General features: G+C 34.1%; 1 protein-coding gene across 13 annotated transcripts in view; it reads right to left on the reverse strand.

Moving 5' to 3' along the window:
- MGAT4C (MGAT4 family member C) overlaps nt 1-13,550 on the reverse strand; it is a 1,236,972-nt gene that overhangs the window by 133,258 nt on the left and 1,090,164 nt on the right. For all 13 annotated transcript variants that reach the window (XM_056798595.1, XM_056798596.1, XM_056798593.1 and 10 more), the window contains one exon: nt 5,630-5,710. The gene's annotated coding sequence lies outside the window, so the exon portion shown is untranslated. The remainder of the gene's footprint in view (nt 1-5,629; nt 5,711-13,550) is intronic.

Raw genomic sequence — 13,550 nt, forward strand, 5'->3', positions numbered from 1 at the left:
ATGAGACTATTTATTATTTAACAAGAAAAGGACACGAGATAGGGGGTGCTTAAGTGTATTTTAATTGCTCTGAACATTTAGTTCTATTACCTTATTATTAAGAATAACTAGTTGGGAAGTTACATGCAAATGAGCTCCTCTACCAATTGAAAATGACCAGGTATTCATTCAAGAGGAAACACTATGACTCAGGCTGTAGCCTCCTATATCATTATGGTACCATTTGCTGAAAAGCCCTCTGTGCTTTTCAAATAGTTACTCCTTCATTTCTAGGCTAATTCTAATTAAGGTTTCAGTAAAATTGAGGGCAGGAACCTGCCATTTACCATTCATCCTAATGGACAAAGCACCTGCGTGAATTACATTTAGTGTCAGCTATTAGATTATCCCCACCCACCTCAAATGACTCCTGCTCAGGGAAAGTCTACTAAAAAGGCATTTACTGCACTTAAGTCACTGTGTCTAACATGCACAGACTTTGATTTACAGAGTCGGCTTAAAGATAAGAGTCATCTCCTGGAAAGGTGAATGTAGGTTGCAAAGATGAATTTTTCCTACACTGAGCTGATCTGTAATATTTTATTTCATTTTCCAAAACTTTATTGTAGTGAAAAGTACATTCACAGAAGTAATGTGATTTCCCCTGGGGAGTATCCCCATTTCTTATTTAGAGATAGGACAGGATAACACTAGAGAACTGACATGTGATTTTATTATTACTAAATGAGGAAGCTACCTCTACCAGTTGAAGTTGATGGCTTATAATTGCACTTATATAGTACTCCAGTTAAAGCAAAGCACTGTACATAGCTTATCTCATTTGATCCTCACAAAAACTTTTCGGCAAATAACAGCTATTATTTTCTCCATTTTATAGATGAGAAAGTTGAGGTCTGAGAAATTGAAGACATTCTCCAGTCATATAGAGGGTAAATGTTTGAAGGAAGATTTGAATTCTGGTCTTCCCAAATCCAGTGGTCTACATCTGTATCTATTATAAAACTTCCAATCTTGGGAGTTTTCTAAGTTACGGAGTAATAATTCCCAGGCACACAGTCAGTATGTGCCCAAGGTAAAACTTGAGCATGCATCTTTCTAGCATTGAAACAGCTTTCTATACATGACTACAGGATGTCCCTATCTTATATGATGCTGGATATAAAACTAGGATATTAGACAATAATCAATAATGGAATGATTCATCTAGAGCTGAAATGGACCTTAGAGGTCACCTAATCTATTTTTTTACAATTAAGAGATGGAGATCAACAGGGAAGTTGTGACTTATCCACAGTTGTATAGATTGAATGCATTAGCAGTCTAACTTGAACACAAAAACTCAGAAGTCAAACCAATAGCAATCTTTCCAAATCATTATGGCAAAAAAGTCTGGACATCATTTACAAAAGCTTGTTACCAGACTGGGGACTAAGGTGGACTGTCTGTGAATCTAGCCTAAAACAATAAACTTTAGAGGTCTTATAGTTGAGTATGTGTCCTTTTTTTCCCCTCTAAAAATGAAACAACAGATCTTAGTTCTTAGCAAGAATGAGTGAAAATAGGAGATTACCAGGATGGCATTTTAACCTTTTCATCTTATAAATCCAGTGAAAAGAGAAGAAGGTTCTTCAATCAATGCAGATTCACAACTCTTCTGCAACTTGTTGTCTTAGTGAACTGCCAGGCATCAGAGACTTGTCCAGTTTCATATAGTTAACAAATGCCAGAGAAGGATCTTGAATGTAGGACCTCTTTCTCCCTAGTTTAAGATTAGAGACATGCTGATATTTCCCCAGTATTTCTATCTTCCAAGGTAGTCTCTTTGGGTTCCCATTCTTAGGTCTAGGAAAGGGTATGAAAAAATTGTAGGGTCTTAGAACGGATAGTTACTAGTGACTAAACTTGAGCCCATGTCTTCCTGAATCTCAGGCTAGCTCTTTTCACATTTCAAGAAGCTACCCCACTTTCTTGTTTATTTACATATAACCATTTGCACACTAATTCTCCAATTGATGGAAATATGTTTTTATCATTAACATTGCTGTTCTAAATAGAAAATTGCCCTTTTGTTTTGTTTCAAGGGAATATAAAACTAGGTCCTTTTCATCATCTTTTGGTGGAAAATTCTTGGGATAGTAGGACAAAGGATGAATAGTTTCATAATTTTTTGGATAATGCCATATGTTCGTTCCTCTAGTCAATAATCTTAACAACAATGTGATAGAATTTTCTCACTAACATTGGACATTAAGTTTCATTGTTGTTGGTTTTATTTCCATCCTAGTAATCATAAATGGAATCTTCATCTATATTTCCTTTTTTCCTGTTCTTAGTGATCTGATAATCAACTCTATTATTCTTCAATCGATAAGACTTATCACTTTGGGGGGCAGCTGGGTAGCTCAGTGGATTGAGAACCAGTCCTAGAGACGGGAGGTCCTAGGTTCAAATCTGACTTCAGCCACTTCCCAGCTGTGTGACCCTGGGTAAGTCACTTGACCCCCATTGCCTAGCCCTTACCACTCTTCTGCCTTGGAGCCAATACACAGTATTGACTCCAAGATGGAAGGTAAGGGTTTAAAAAAAAAGACTTATCACTTTGGAATGTATTATTACACAAAACCATCCTTACATTCCATTTATTAATTCTACATCATAGTAACATATTTTTATAGGTGCATTATATTTATGTCAATATTCACTAATTGACTTGAACTCTTCTCTTCATCTTTGCTTTGTTTAAGAATAATCACTATGTGATGGAATACTATTGTGCTGTAAGGAATGATGGACCTGATGATTTCAGAAAGAGTTGGAAAGACTTACATGAAGTGATGTAGAGTAAAATGAGCAGAACATGGAGAACATTGTATACCATAAAAACAACATTGTGGAATGATTCAATATCAATAATACAATGATACAGGACAATTTTGAGGGACTTTTGATAAAGAATGCTATCCAACTCTAGAGAAGGAACTGCTGGAGTAGGAATGTAGATGAAAGGATATGATTTTTCACTTATTCAATTGAATATATGTTTTGGGAATTTGGTTTTATAAAATTATTCACTTACAGAAATTAACAATATGGAAATATATTTCACTTAACACTTGTATAATCCTGGAAAAATTTAAAAATAAATAAAAGAATAAACATCATATTTATCATAGAGGTGGAGCTATACCAACACATATATTATAGTAATTGCTTGTCTATCTGTTTTAACTTTACTAAAGTTCATTTAAGAAACCATCTGATATCAGTCTCTTCTTTGGGTTCATGTTTCTTTTAAGTCTTACCTCCTGTCTTAGTATCAATTTAAGACAGATGAGCAGTAAATACTGGACAATTTGGGGTTAAGTGACTTGACCAGGGTCAAACAACTAGGCTATATCTGAGGCCAGATTTGAAATTATGTCCTTCCTAAACAAATATTGGAATGCTATCTACTCTGCCATGTAGTTGCCTCTTTGATGTTAATTCCTGTGACAGATCAATTTAGGTTGGTTGCTTTGTTTTGTTCATTTTACTGTTTTCTATTTCTGTAGATAAATCTTTTAGATTCTCATAGTTATTAGCATAGATCTCTGGGATAATCTCTGACATTTTTCTTGATTTTGCCTGCCCTTGTATGTTCGTTATACTATCTTTTCTAATTTTGAAGACAGTATTGCTTTTTCTGTTTTTTGTTTATGATTTTTTGGGAGGTCTAGATTTCTTAATTGTTTGTTGACTTTGTTAGTCTTTTAAAGTATCACTTTTATTTACAATCTCGATGTTTTCCCTTCTTATTTTCAATTAAACACACTATTTTACTTATAATAGCCATTTTTCCTCTATTTTCTGTTGGTTTGGTCTTTCTCGAAGCTTCTTAGACACCAAGTCAATTTGCTAATTTACTATTATTTATTTAGGTATTTGTTGCTATGAATTTGATTCTGAATGTATGAATGTATTGTTCTGGGTGTATGGCATAGATTTTTGAAAAAAAAGTTATATTTATTCATATGGCTTTTTTCTTATTTAACCATCTTGTTGAATCTATTATGGATACTGTGATAAGAATGCTAGATTTGAAAATAGTGAACTAAATGTGAGGAAATAATTATTGAAAATTCTATCAACATATAATCTGGAAAAATGTACTCTTTTGGGGAAATGTGTGCATGACATACTTTTTAGTTAAATTAAATTGCAATGTAAAATAAAAAAAAATAAAATGGCAAGAATTATACTCCCAAATATTTATATCCTTCAAAACCAAATGGTAAATACATATAACAAAATTACAAAGTCCAAAATATCCTTCAGAGTTCAACTAAGATAGATAAGACAAATTAAAGAATTGTCAGAAACAAAGCTATTGTCCACAACTGCCTAAACATAATGCTAGCCAATAAAACAGTAACTTATATTTTAATACAGAAGATGTCATAATTCCTAATAATCATAACAGTACATAGGTAACATGAAAAGGACTAGAAATACAAAAAGACATTTTAGGAGAAATAAATTCATTTTGGGGAGAGGAAAAGGTATATATCATTCCTATGTCCAATCTGCTACTTGAATTGAACCCGAGATGTTTTCAGTGAGCCTAAAGAAAAAGAACCTATTACAAATATTTTTACTGAAACTCTTAAAAATAAAAAAAAAACAATAAAAACAACAAATTATTCCCAGATCATTTCTCCTCAAAGTTTGCTGAATGTGGTATTCATTATTATGATCATTTTCAATTGAGGAGTATATTCAGCTTGATTCTTAAAATTGCCCCCACCTGCGATTAAGTAATCTACTATTCCATAAATTTATATACTTTTTTTCTTTTAAAAAAATCTAAAAAAGTTATGCTTAAAAACCATAGTATTTCTTTCTAAAGAAACCTTGCTGTCAAGCTACTTAATTAGATTTAGAATAATTAACCAAATAAGTATTTGGAATAGCTGAATGATTCCTACATCTCATTAAAATTATTTTAAATCACACTTTACTTGGAGGAAAAGAAAAAAAAAAACAATCCTGTGGGAGACAACAGCTCAAGTGAAATAGAATATTAAAAAGATAGGAAATCAATGAAAGCCATGTACATTGGCACAGAGAGGGAGTAGAGTGTAAAAATTTTGTGTAACAACTCATTAAACCTTCATTCCTGTCCAAGGATAATGAAGAAACTGAAAGTATGCCAGAAAGGTAAGCAGAGTTTTTTTCACTGTTGTTAATACATTCCAATTCTAGCTATTTATTTCGAAAACATCCAAGGCTCATATTCTTGTATATGTGGAATGCTAAATGATGCCTTGGTGGGATTGGGACACAAAATAAAGCAGAGTCCAACATATTTTATGGGTGGTTTTACAAGTCACACCTCTTAAATTTATGAATTAATAAAAATAGAATTATCTAATAGGTTAATTCAGTTCTGTTATACCATTAAAATGGCTTATAAATACAATAGTTTCAGGTATTTGAAGTTGCTAGTTAGATGAATGGTTTATTTATTAGCTGAAGAAAAGAAAGTTGGAATGAGAACAAGTGTAGCAAACACCCAGGAAGCAAATTAAGTAATTGGCAAAGTAGTCCTAGAAAGAAATCTTGAGCTAAATTAATCTGGTCATAATCTTACCAGATATTGGTGTTTCTGAAGCACTATATCATTTCTGTATCTCCATGATTACATCTTCTGATTAAACAGCATGCCATGACCCTGTTGGGAAGAGTAGTGAATATTTGTTTTACAAAAATCATTTTGAGAAGTTTTTCCCCTAATCTATGCTAGGAAGTCAGAATATAGGAAATTATGCAAATGTGCAAGTTGATGGGCCAGTTTAATATGTTCTACTTATTTTTTAAAAACACCCTTACCTTTTAGCTTAGATTCAGAGGTAGTATAGATTCCAAGACAGAAGAGCAGTAAGGTCTGCACAATTGGGGTTAAGAGATTTGTGTCAAGTCACACAGCTAGGAAGTATCTGAAGCCAAATTTGAACCCAAGACATTCTGTCTCCTGTCATGGTTCTCTATATAAGGTGTCATCTAGATGCCCCATGTATTTTGTTTAGATCTTAGCTTCCTCAGTGTTAATTTCCACAGTGAAATTGATATATCTCTCTGTAAGTCACTATGAAAGTTAAATTTCAAGGTATTTTATTTTTTACTGTATGGATAGACAAATGCAGAGATACCTAGACAGATGAGAGAGAAAAGGGGGAAAGGAGCTAGAGAAAGAGGGAAGGAGGGAGAGATATGTGAATATACCTTTCCTATATTTCTATGGATAAAGGTTGGACCTAATGTTTCAATGAAGTTATGATCTCCTGGTGTAGGGCTTCCTAAACCAATATAGGACAACAAACTTCTCTGCACCTTATTCCAGGAAATTGCCTAGGGAATCCAGAGATCAAACAATTTGCCAAGGGTCACTTAGTATGCTTCAGAGCCGAAATTTGATACCAAATCTTCCTGGATTCAAGTATAATTCACTATTCATTAAAACATGGTGCCTCAATAAATATCCATATTATGAAAATAAATTATTATAATATCATATATTTTGAAAACAACAGCTTTTAAGAAAAATAGATCTCACTTGTCAAGGTAAAGAAGATTTTGTGGAAATCATGCATTTGAGCAGGGATTATGGGATATTATGAATAAAAAATAACATAAGGTAATAATAATAACAATAAAATGACAATGATAATGATGATGATGATGATGATAAGCAGTGTGTATTTTTGTTTTCTTGGTGATCCAGGACTTGCAACACAGAGAAAGGGTCAAAGAATTTCACTGGTGGCCACTGTCTGTTCCTAGGGCCCCTATGACTGTCCTATCATAGTTCATCTGACCTCTTCCCTCTCAGGATCTACCATTGTTTTGTATTAATGAGTTCATTAGTGCAAGGGGAAGCTAGGTAGCACAGGGAACAGAATGTTGGGCCTGAAGTCAGGAAGAATTATTTTCTTGAGCTCAAATCATGCCTCAGATACTTACCAATTGAGTAAGTCACTTAACCTTATTTGCCTCAGTTTCCCCTTCTGTAAAATGATCTGGAGAAGGAAATGGTAAGTGGTGTCTTTGCTAAGAAAACCCAGTAAAATAGAATCAGCCATAACAAAAAAATTGCCAACAACAAAACAAATGAATGGACTATGCTAGAGTAAAGGAAAATTATTTCTGAAAATTCATCTTTTAAATTTTATTAAATTCCATAGTACCTGGGTCATTCAGGTGTGTGTATGTATATTTAGGAAGCCAGAATGTATATTGACTCACACTTTATAGAATCTGTCATTTCTACTCTCACTCATATTCAATAAACTCTTGGAATATTTTTGAGGCCAGAAAATGAATCATCTTTTTTACTAACATTCAGTCTATCCTGATTAATATCTACAAATATTGAAAAAGAAAAAAAGTAGCACCCTGCAAATATATAGATTTGATTATGCTGGCCTTTGACATCTTTCTGCAATTCATATTCTCTGTTGATAGAAAGAGCCTAGTTTGAAATATGTAAAATGTGTGAAGGTTGTACTGGCTAAATCTTTTCATGGCATTAGGATAATTCATAGCACGACTTGTAGTAGGATGTTATTTCCAGGTTTGGATAGGCAGAATGCATTCAATCATAGAGATAGCACTTTATTCCCAGTTTTCTCCTTGTTGTCTAAAAGTAGTCTGCCTCATGCTCTCTGTGATGAGATTTCAAATATGAATTAATGAGAATGACAAAATGTTAGCATGAGAAGGCACAGTTTGGGTCATATTGGCAAACTCTTTTTTAGATGTGACACAACTGAAGGCCAGACTGGTAGAAGGCACTAAATTCTATAAGAGATCCAAATCTTTTGATTCCAAATATAATGCTATTTCCACTACAACATACGGTTATTATTTTAGAATAAACAAATTTAAAAAGTAACCCTCTTTGATCCACAACACTAAATTATCTACTTGATAAGACAGCTTTCAAAGGCTGTTTCTTGATCATTTGGGAAAATTATAAAAAGCAATTGTGGTGTATCTGTGTTTTTTATCTGTCCTATGTTTTCTTCCCCTCTGTGTGATTAATGAAAATGTGTTTATATGAAAATAGATATATAGATCAATGATGAATATTCATAGACTTTCAAGCATATAGGATGGACATAACCTCATTTCCCTCATGGGTTATGTAGATAATAAAAGAAAAGTTATTTTTCTTAGAGATTCTGTTGATATTATAGAATTTCCATTCATAGAATTACAATGATTGCCAATATGGAAAAATATAGATCTCATAATTCTGGATATTTACAAAATTATTTTGAAAATTAAAATGATGATGCCTAGAGGAGAGAGGTGATTTGTGCAAAGGCATGGGTAACTACTGAAACTGAATGAAGAATTCCCCCTCCACTCCCAACCCCTTAAGACTGTATTTTTGGAATAACAATCAAAACAGTTATCAAAATGTTGGCAAAAGAATTCTTGAACCAATAAATCAGCATTGATAAAACACTGGGCTTGCAGTCAAATACTGACCCAGATATTTAGTAGCAGTTACTCTGACCAAATTCCTGACACCACCTGGCTTCAATTTTCTTATCTATTAAAGGGGATAAGGGGATTACATATATATATATACATGTGCATATATAATATTTATATATTTACACTCATATATATGTGAATACATGATACATATGTATTCAGATAAGATAATGAAGTTAAGAAACTTATTAAGTATTTACTATGTCTCAGACCCTATATAAAAGGGTACAAAGAAAGGTAGACAAAAAACAAAAGAAGAGCAACAAAATGGTCTCTGTTCATAAGGAGATCATAGTCTGATGGAAGATTTAATAGGCCGATAATTGTATAAAAACAAGCTATGGACATGATGAATTGGAGAGAGGAACTGGAATAAAAGAGGATTGGGAAAGGTTTCTCAATGAAGGGGCTTTTTAGGAAGCTAAGGAATTAAGGAAAAAGACATTAAAAGAAAGAAAATTCTAAGTTTGTGGCACAGCCAGTGAATATCAATGCCTGGAATGGGGAGCCAGACTGTATTTTGGGAGGAAGAGCAAGGAGGCCAATGCCACTGGATAATATAGTATGTTGGAAGAACAAGATATAAGAAGACAGGAAAATATAAATAATTCAAATAGATTTCCTAAGTGGTCCTGGAAATAATAGGGAGCCATTGGAGTTTATTAAGTAGGTTAGTGGAATACTCACACCTATGGTTTAGGAAAATCAGTTAGATAAAGGGCTGATAAAACTAGTATGGAGTCAGTTGTCTGGTGAGGAAACTGATCAGAAAACTATTGCAATGATCCATGTGTGATGTGATAAAGGCTTTTGTGAGAACAGTGGCAGAGGGGCAAAGGGGGCTTATAAAAGAGATATCATGAAAGTAAAATCTACCAGATTAGTCACTGATTGAATATTAAGGATGAGAGTGAAGAGCTGAGGAAGATTTATAAGATAAAGGCCTGAGTGACAGGGAAACTGAGATAGTAAAAGGAAAGTTAGGAAGGAAGGAGAAATTGAAGAGACAGATGAGTTCAGTTTTGGATAAGTTGAGTTTATGATGTCTACAAGACATTCAGTGTATATTCAAAGGCTTTATACATAAGTATACACTAGACAGATATCAGTCATTATTATTAAGAGTTTAGAATTTGGTTTCATTGAATTTTCAGGTGTCAGTAGTAGAAAATGTTGCCTCTGAAATTATCTTTATACTATACATTTCATAAATGTCATAATCAATCATTTTTAAAAGGATAAGACACTGTTGCCATATTAAAAATAACATTTCTCCTGGACACTGAACAGAGAGCTTTCCACTATTTATCACATGGGTAAAGACAAGTATTGGTAAGAATACATGAAAGATTGCATATTTGTCAGATAACTCTTTTTGAAAAGTCTAGTTCAAGTGTAGGGAGGAAGATTAGAATCTTACATGCAATGCTGGATAGTAACTCAGAGGTCATTTAGTAAAAGTCCTTCATTTTAAAGAAAAAGAAAAAGCACCAAAAAGGCCAAGTAACATATTAAATGACACATAGGTAGCACATATCAGAGGAGACCAGGATTTGAATAAACTATTTCTGGGTTCAAATCCAGCACTCTCTCCACTGTGCTGTGTTGATCCAATTAAACGTAAGTTTTAGATTATATGAGCTATCTAGTATAAGACATGAATCTTTCATCTTAGATAAAATGTTGATATCCAGAGTTTGGTTAAAAGTATATCTCACTGTACTGGCCACACACATATTATCATCTAAAGAGTGACCAGAAAGGACAAATATTTTTTTTTTAATATATTTTATTTGATCATTTCCAAGCATTATTCGTTAAAGACATAGATCATTTTCTTTTCCTCCCCCCCACCCCCCATAGCCGACGCGTAAGTCCACTGGGCATTAGATGTTTTCTTGATTTGAACCCATTGCTTTGTTGATAGTATTTGCATTAGAGTGTTCATTTAAAGTCTATCCTCTGTCATGTCCCCTCAACCTCTGTATTCAGGCAGTTGCTTTTTCTCGGTGTTTCCACTCCCATAGTTTATCCTTTGCTTATGGATGGTGTTTTTTTTCTCCTGGATCCCTGAAAGTTGTTCAGGGACATTACACCGCCCCTAATGGAGAAGTCCATTACGTTCGATTATACCACAGTGTATTAGTCTCTGTGTACAATGTTCTCCTGGTTCTGCTCCTCTCGCTCTGCATCACTTCCTGGAGGTTGTTCCAGTCTCCATGGAACTTCTCCACTTTATTATTCCTTTGAGCACAATAGTATTCCATCACCAACATATACCACAGTTTGTTCAGCCATTCCCCAATTGATGGGCATCCCCTCGTTTTCCAGTTTTGGGCCACCACAAAGAGCGCAGCTATGAATATTTTTGTACAAGTCTTTGTGTCCATTATCTCTTTGGGGTACAGACCCAGCAGTGCTATGGCTGGGTCAAAGGGTAGATATTCTTTTGTCGCCCTTTGGGCATAGTTCCAAATTGCCCTCCAGAATGGTTGGATCAGTTCACAACTCCACCAGCAATGAATTAATGTCCCTACTTTGCCACATCCCCTCCAGCATTCATTACTTTCCTTTGCTGTTATGTTAGCCAATCTGCTAGGTGTGAGGTGATACCTCAGAGTTGTTTTGATTTGCATCTCTCTGATTATAAGAGATGTAGAACACTTCTTCATGTGCTTGTTAATAGTTTTGATTTCTTTATCTGAGAACTGCCTATCCATTTCCCTTGCCCATTTATCAATTGGAGAATGGCTTGATTTTTTGTACAATTGATTTAGCTCATTATAAATATGAGTAATTAAACCTTTGTCAGAGGTTTCTATGAAGATTTTTTCCCAATTTGTTGTTTCCCTTCTGATTTTAGTTATATTGGTTTTGTTTGTACAAAAGCTTTTTAGTTTGATGTAGTCAAAATTATTTATTTTACATTTTGTGATTCTTTCTATATCTTGCTTGGTTTTAAAGCCTTTCCCCTCCCAAAGGTCTGACATGTATACTATTCTGTGTTTACCCAATTTACTTATGGTTTCCTTCTTTATGTTTAAGTCACTCACCCATTTTGAATTTATCTTGGTGTAGGGTGTGAGGTGTTGATCTATTCCTAGTCTCTCCCACACTGTCTTCCAATTTTCCCAGCAGTTTTTATCGAATAGTGGATTTTTGTCCCAAAAGCTGGGATCTTTGGGTTTATCGTATACTGTCTTGCTGAGGTCGTTTTCCCCCAGTCTATTCCACTGATCTTCCTTTCTGTTTCTTAGCCAGTACCAAATTGTTTTGATGACTGCTGCTTTGTAATATAGTTTGAGGTCTGGGACTGCAAGGCCCCCATCATATGTGTTTTTTTTCATTATTTCCCTGGATATCCTTGATCTTTTGTTCTTCCAAATGAACTTTGTTATGGTTTTTTCTAAATCAGTGAAGAAGTATTTTGGTAGTTCAATGGGTATGGCACTAAATAGATAAATAAGTTTGGGTAGGATGGTCATTTTTATTATATTGGCTCGTCCTATCCATGAGCAGTTAATGTTTTTCCAATTGTTCAAGTCTAGTTTTAGTTGTGTGGCGAGTGTTTTGTAGTTGTGTTCATATAGTTCCTGTGTTTGTCTTGGGAGATAGATTCCTAGGTATTTTATTTTGTCTAAGGTGATTTTGAATGGGATTTCTCTTTCTAGTTCTTGCTGCTGAGCTGTGTTGGAGATATATAGAAAAGCTGATGATTTATGTGGGTTTATTTTGTATCCTGCAACTTTGCTAAAGTTGTTGATTATTTCAATTAGCTTTTTGGTTGAATCTCTAGGATTCTTTAAGTAGACCATCATGTCATCCGCAAAGAGTGATAACTTGGTCTCCTCCTTGCCTATTCTGATACCTTCAATTTCTTTATCTTCTCTAATTGCTACTGCTAGTGTTTCTAGTACAATGTCAAATAGTAGAGGTGATAATGGGCATCCTTGTTTCACTCCTGATCTTATTGGGAATGCATCTAGTTTATCCCCATTGCAGATGATATTAGCTGTTGGTTTTAGATATATACTGTTTATTATTTTTAGGAATGACCCTTCTATTCCTATGCTTTCTAGTGTTTTTAATAGGAATGGGTGTTGTATTTTATCAAAGGCTTTTTCTGCATCTATTGAGATAATCATGTGGTTCTTGCTAGTTTGCTTGTTGATGTGGTCAATTATGTGGATGGTTTTCCTAATGTTGAACCAGCCCTGCATCCCTGGTATGAATCCTACTTGATCATGGTGAATGATCCTTCTGATCACTTGCTGGAGTCTTTTTGCTAGTATCCTATTTAAAATTTTTGCATCTATATTCATTAGGGAGATTGGTCTATAGTTTTCTTTCTCTGTTTTTGACCTGCCTGGTTTTGGAATCAGTACCATGTTTGTGTCGTAAAAGGAGTTTGGTAGAACTCCCTCTTTGCTTATTATGTCAAATAGTTTGTATAGTATTGGGGTTAACTGTTCTCTGAATGTTTGATAGAATTCACAGGTGAATCCATCAGGCCCTGGGGATTTTTTCTTAGGAAGTTCTTTGATGGCTTGATGGATTTCAATTTCTGATATGGGATTATTTAAGAATTCTATTTCCTCTTCTGTTAGTCTAGGCAGTTTGTATTTTTGTATATATTCATCCATTTCTCCTAAATTGGTGTATTTATTGCCATATAATTGGGCAAAGTAATTTCTAATGATTGCCTTAATTTCCTCCTCATTGGAGGTGCTGTCCCCCTTTTCATCTTTAATGCTGTGAATTTGCTTTTCTTCCTTCCTTTTTTTAATTAGATTGACCAGTACTTTGTCTATTTTGTTTGTTTTTTCAAAGTACCAGCTTCTTGTCTTATTTATTAAATCAATAGTTCTATCACTTTCGATTTTATTAATTTCTCCCTTAATTGTTAGGATTTCTAATTTGGTTTTCTGCTGGGGGTTTTTAATTTGATCGCTTTCGAGTTTTTTCAATTGCATTTCCAATTGATTGATCTCTGCTCTCCCTTGTTTGTT

Source organism: Monodelphis domestica, chromosome 5, assembly GCF_027887165.1.
Source record: "Monodelphis domestica isolate mMonDom1 chromosome 5, mMonDom1.pri, whole genome shotgun sequence".
Lineage (NCBI taxonomy): Eukaryota > Metazoa > Chordata > Mammalia > Didelphimorphia > Didelphidae > Monodelphis > Monodelphis domestica.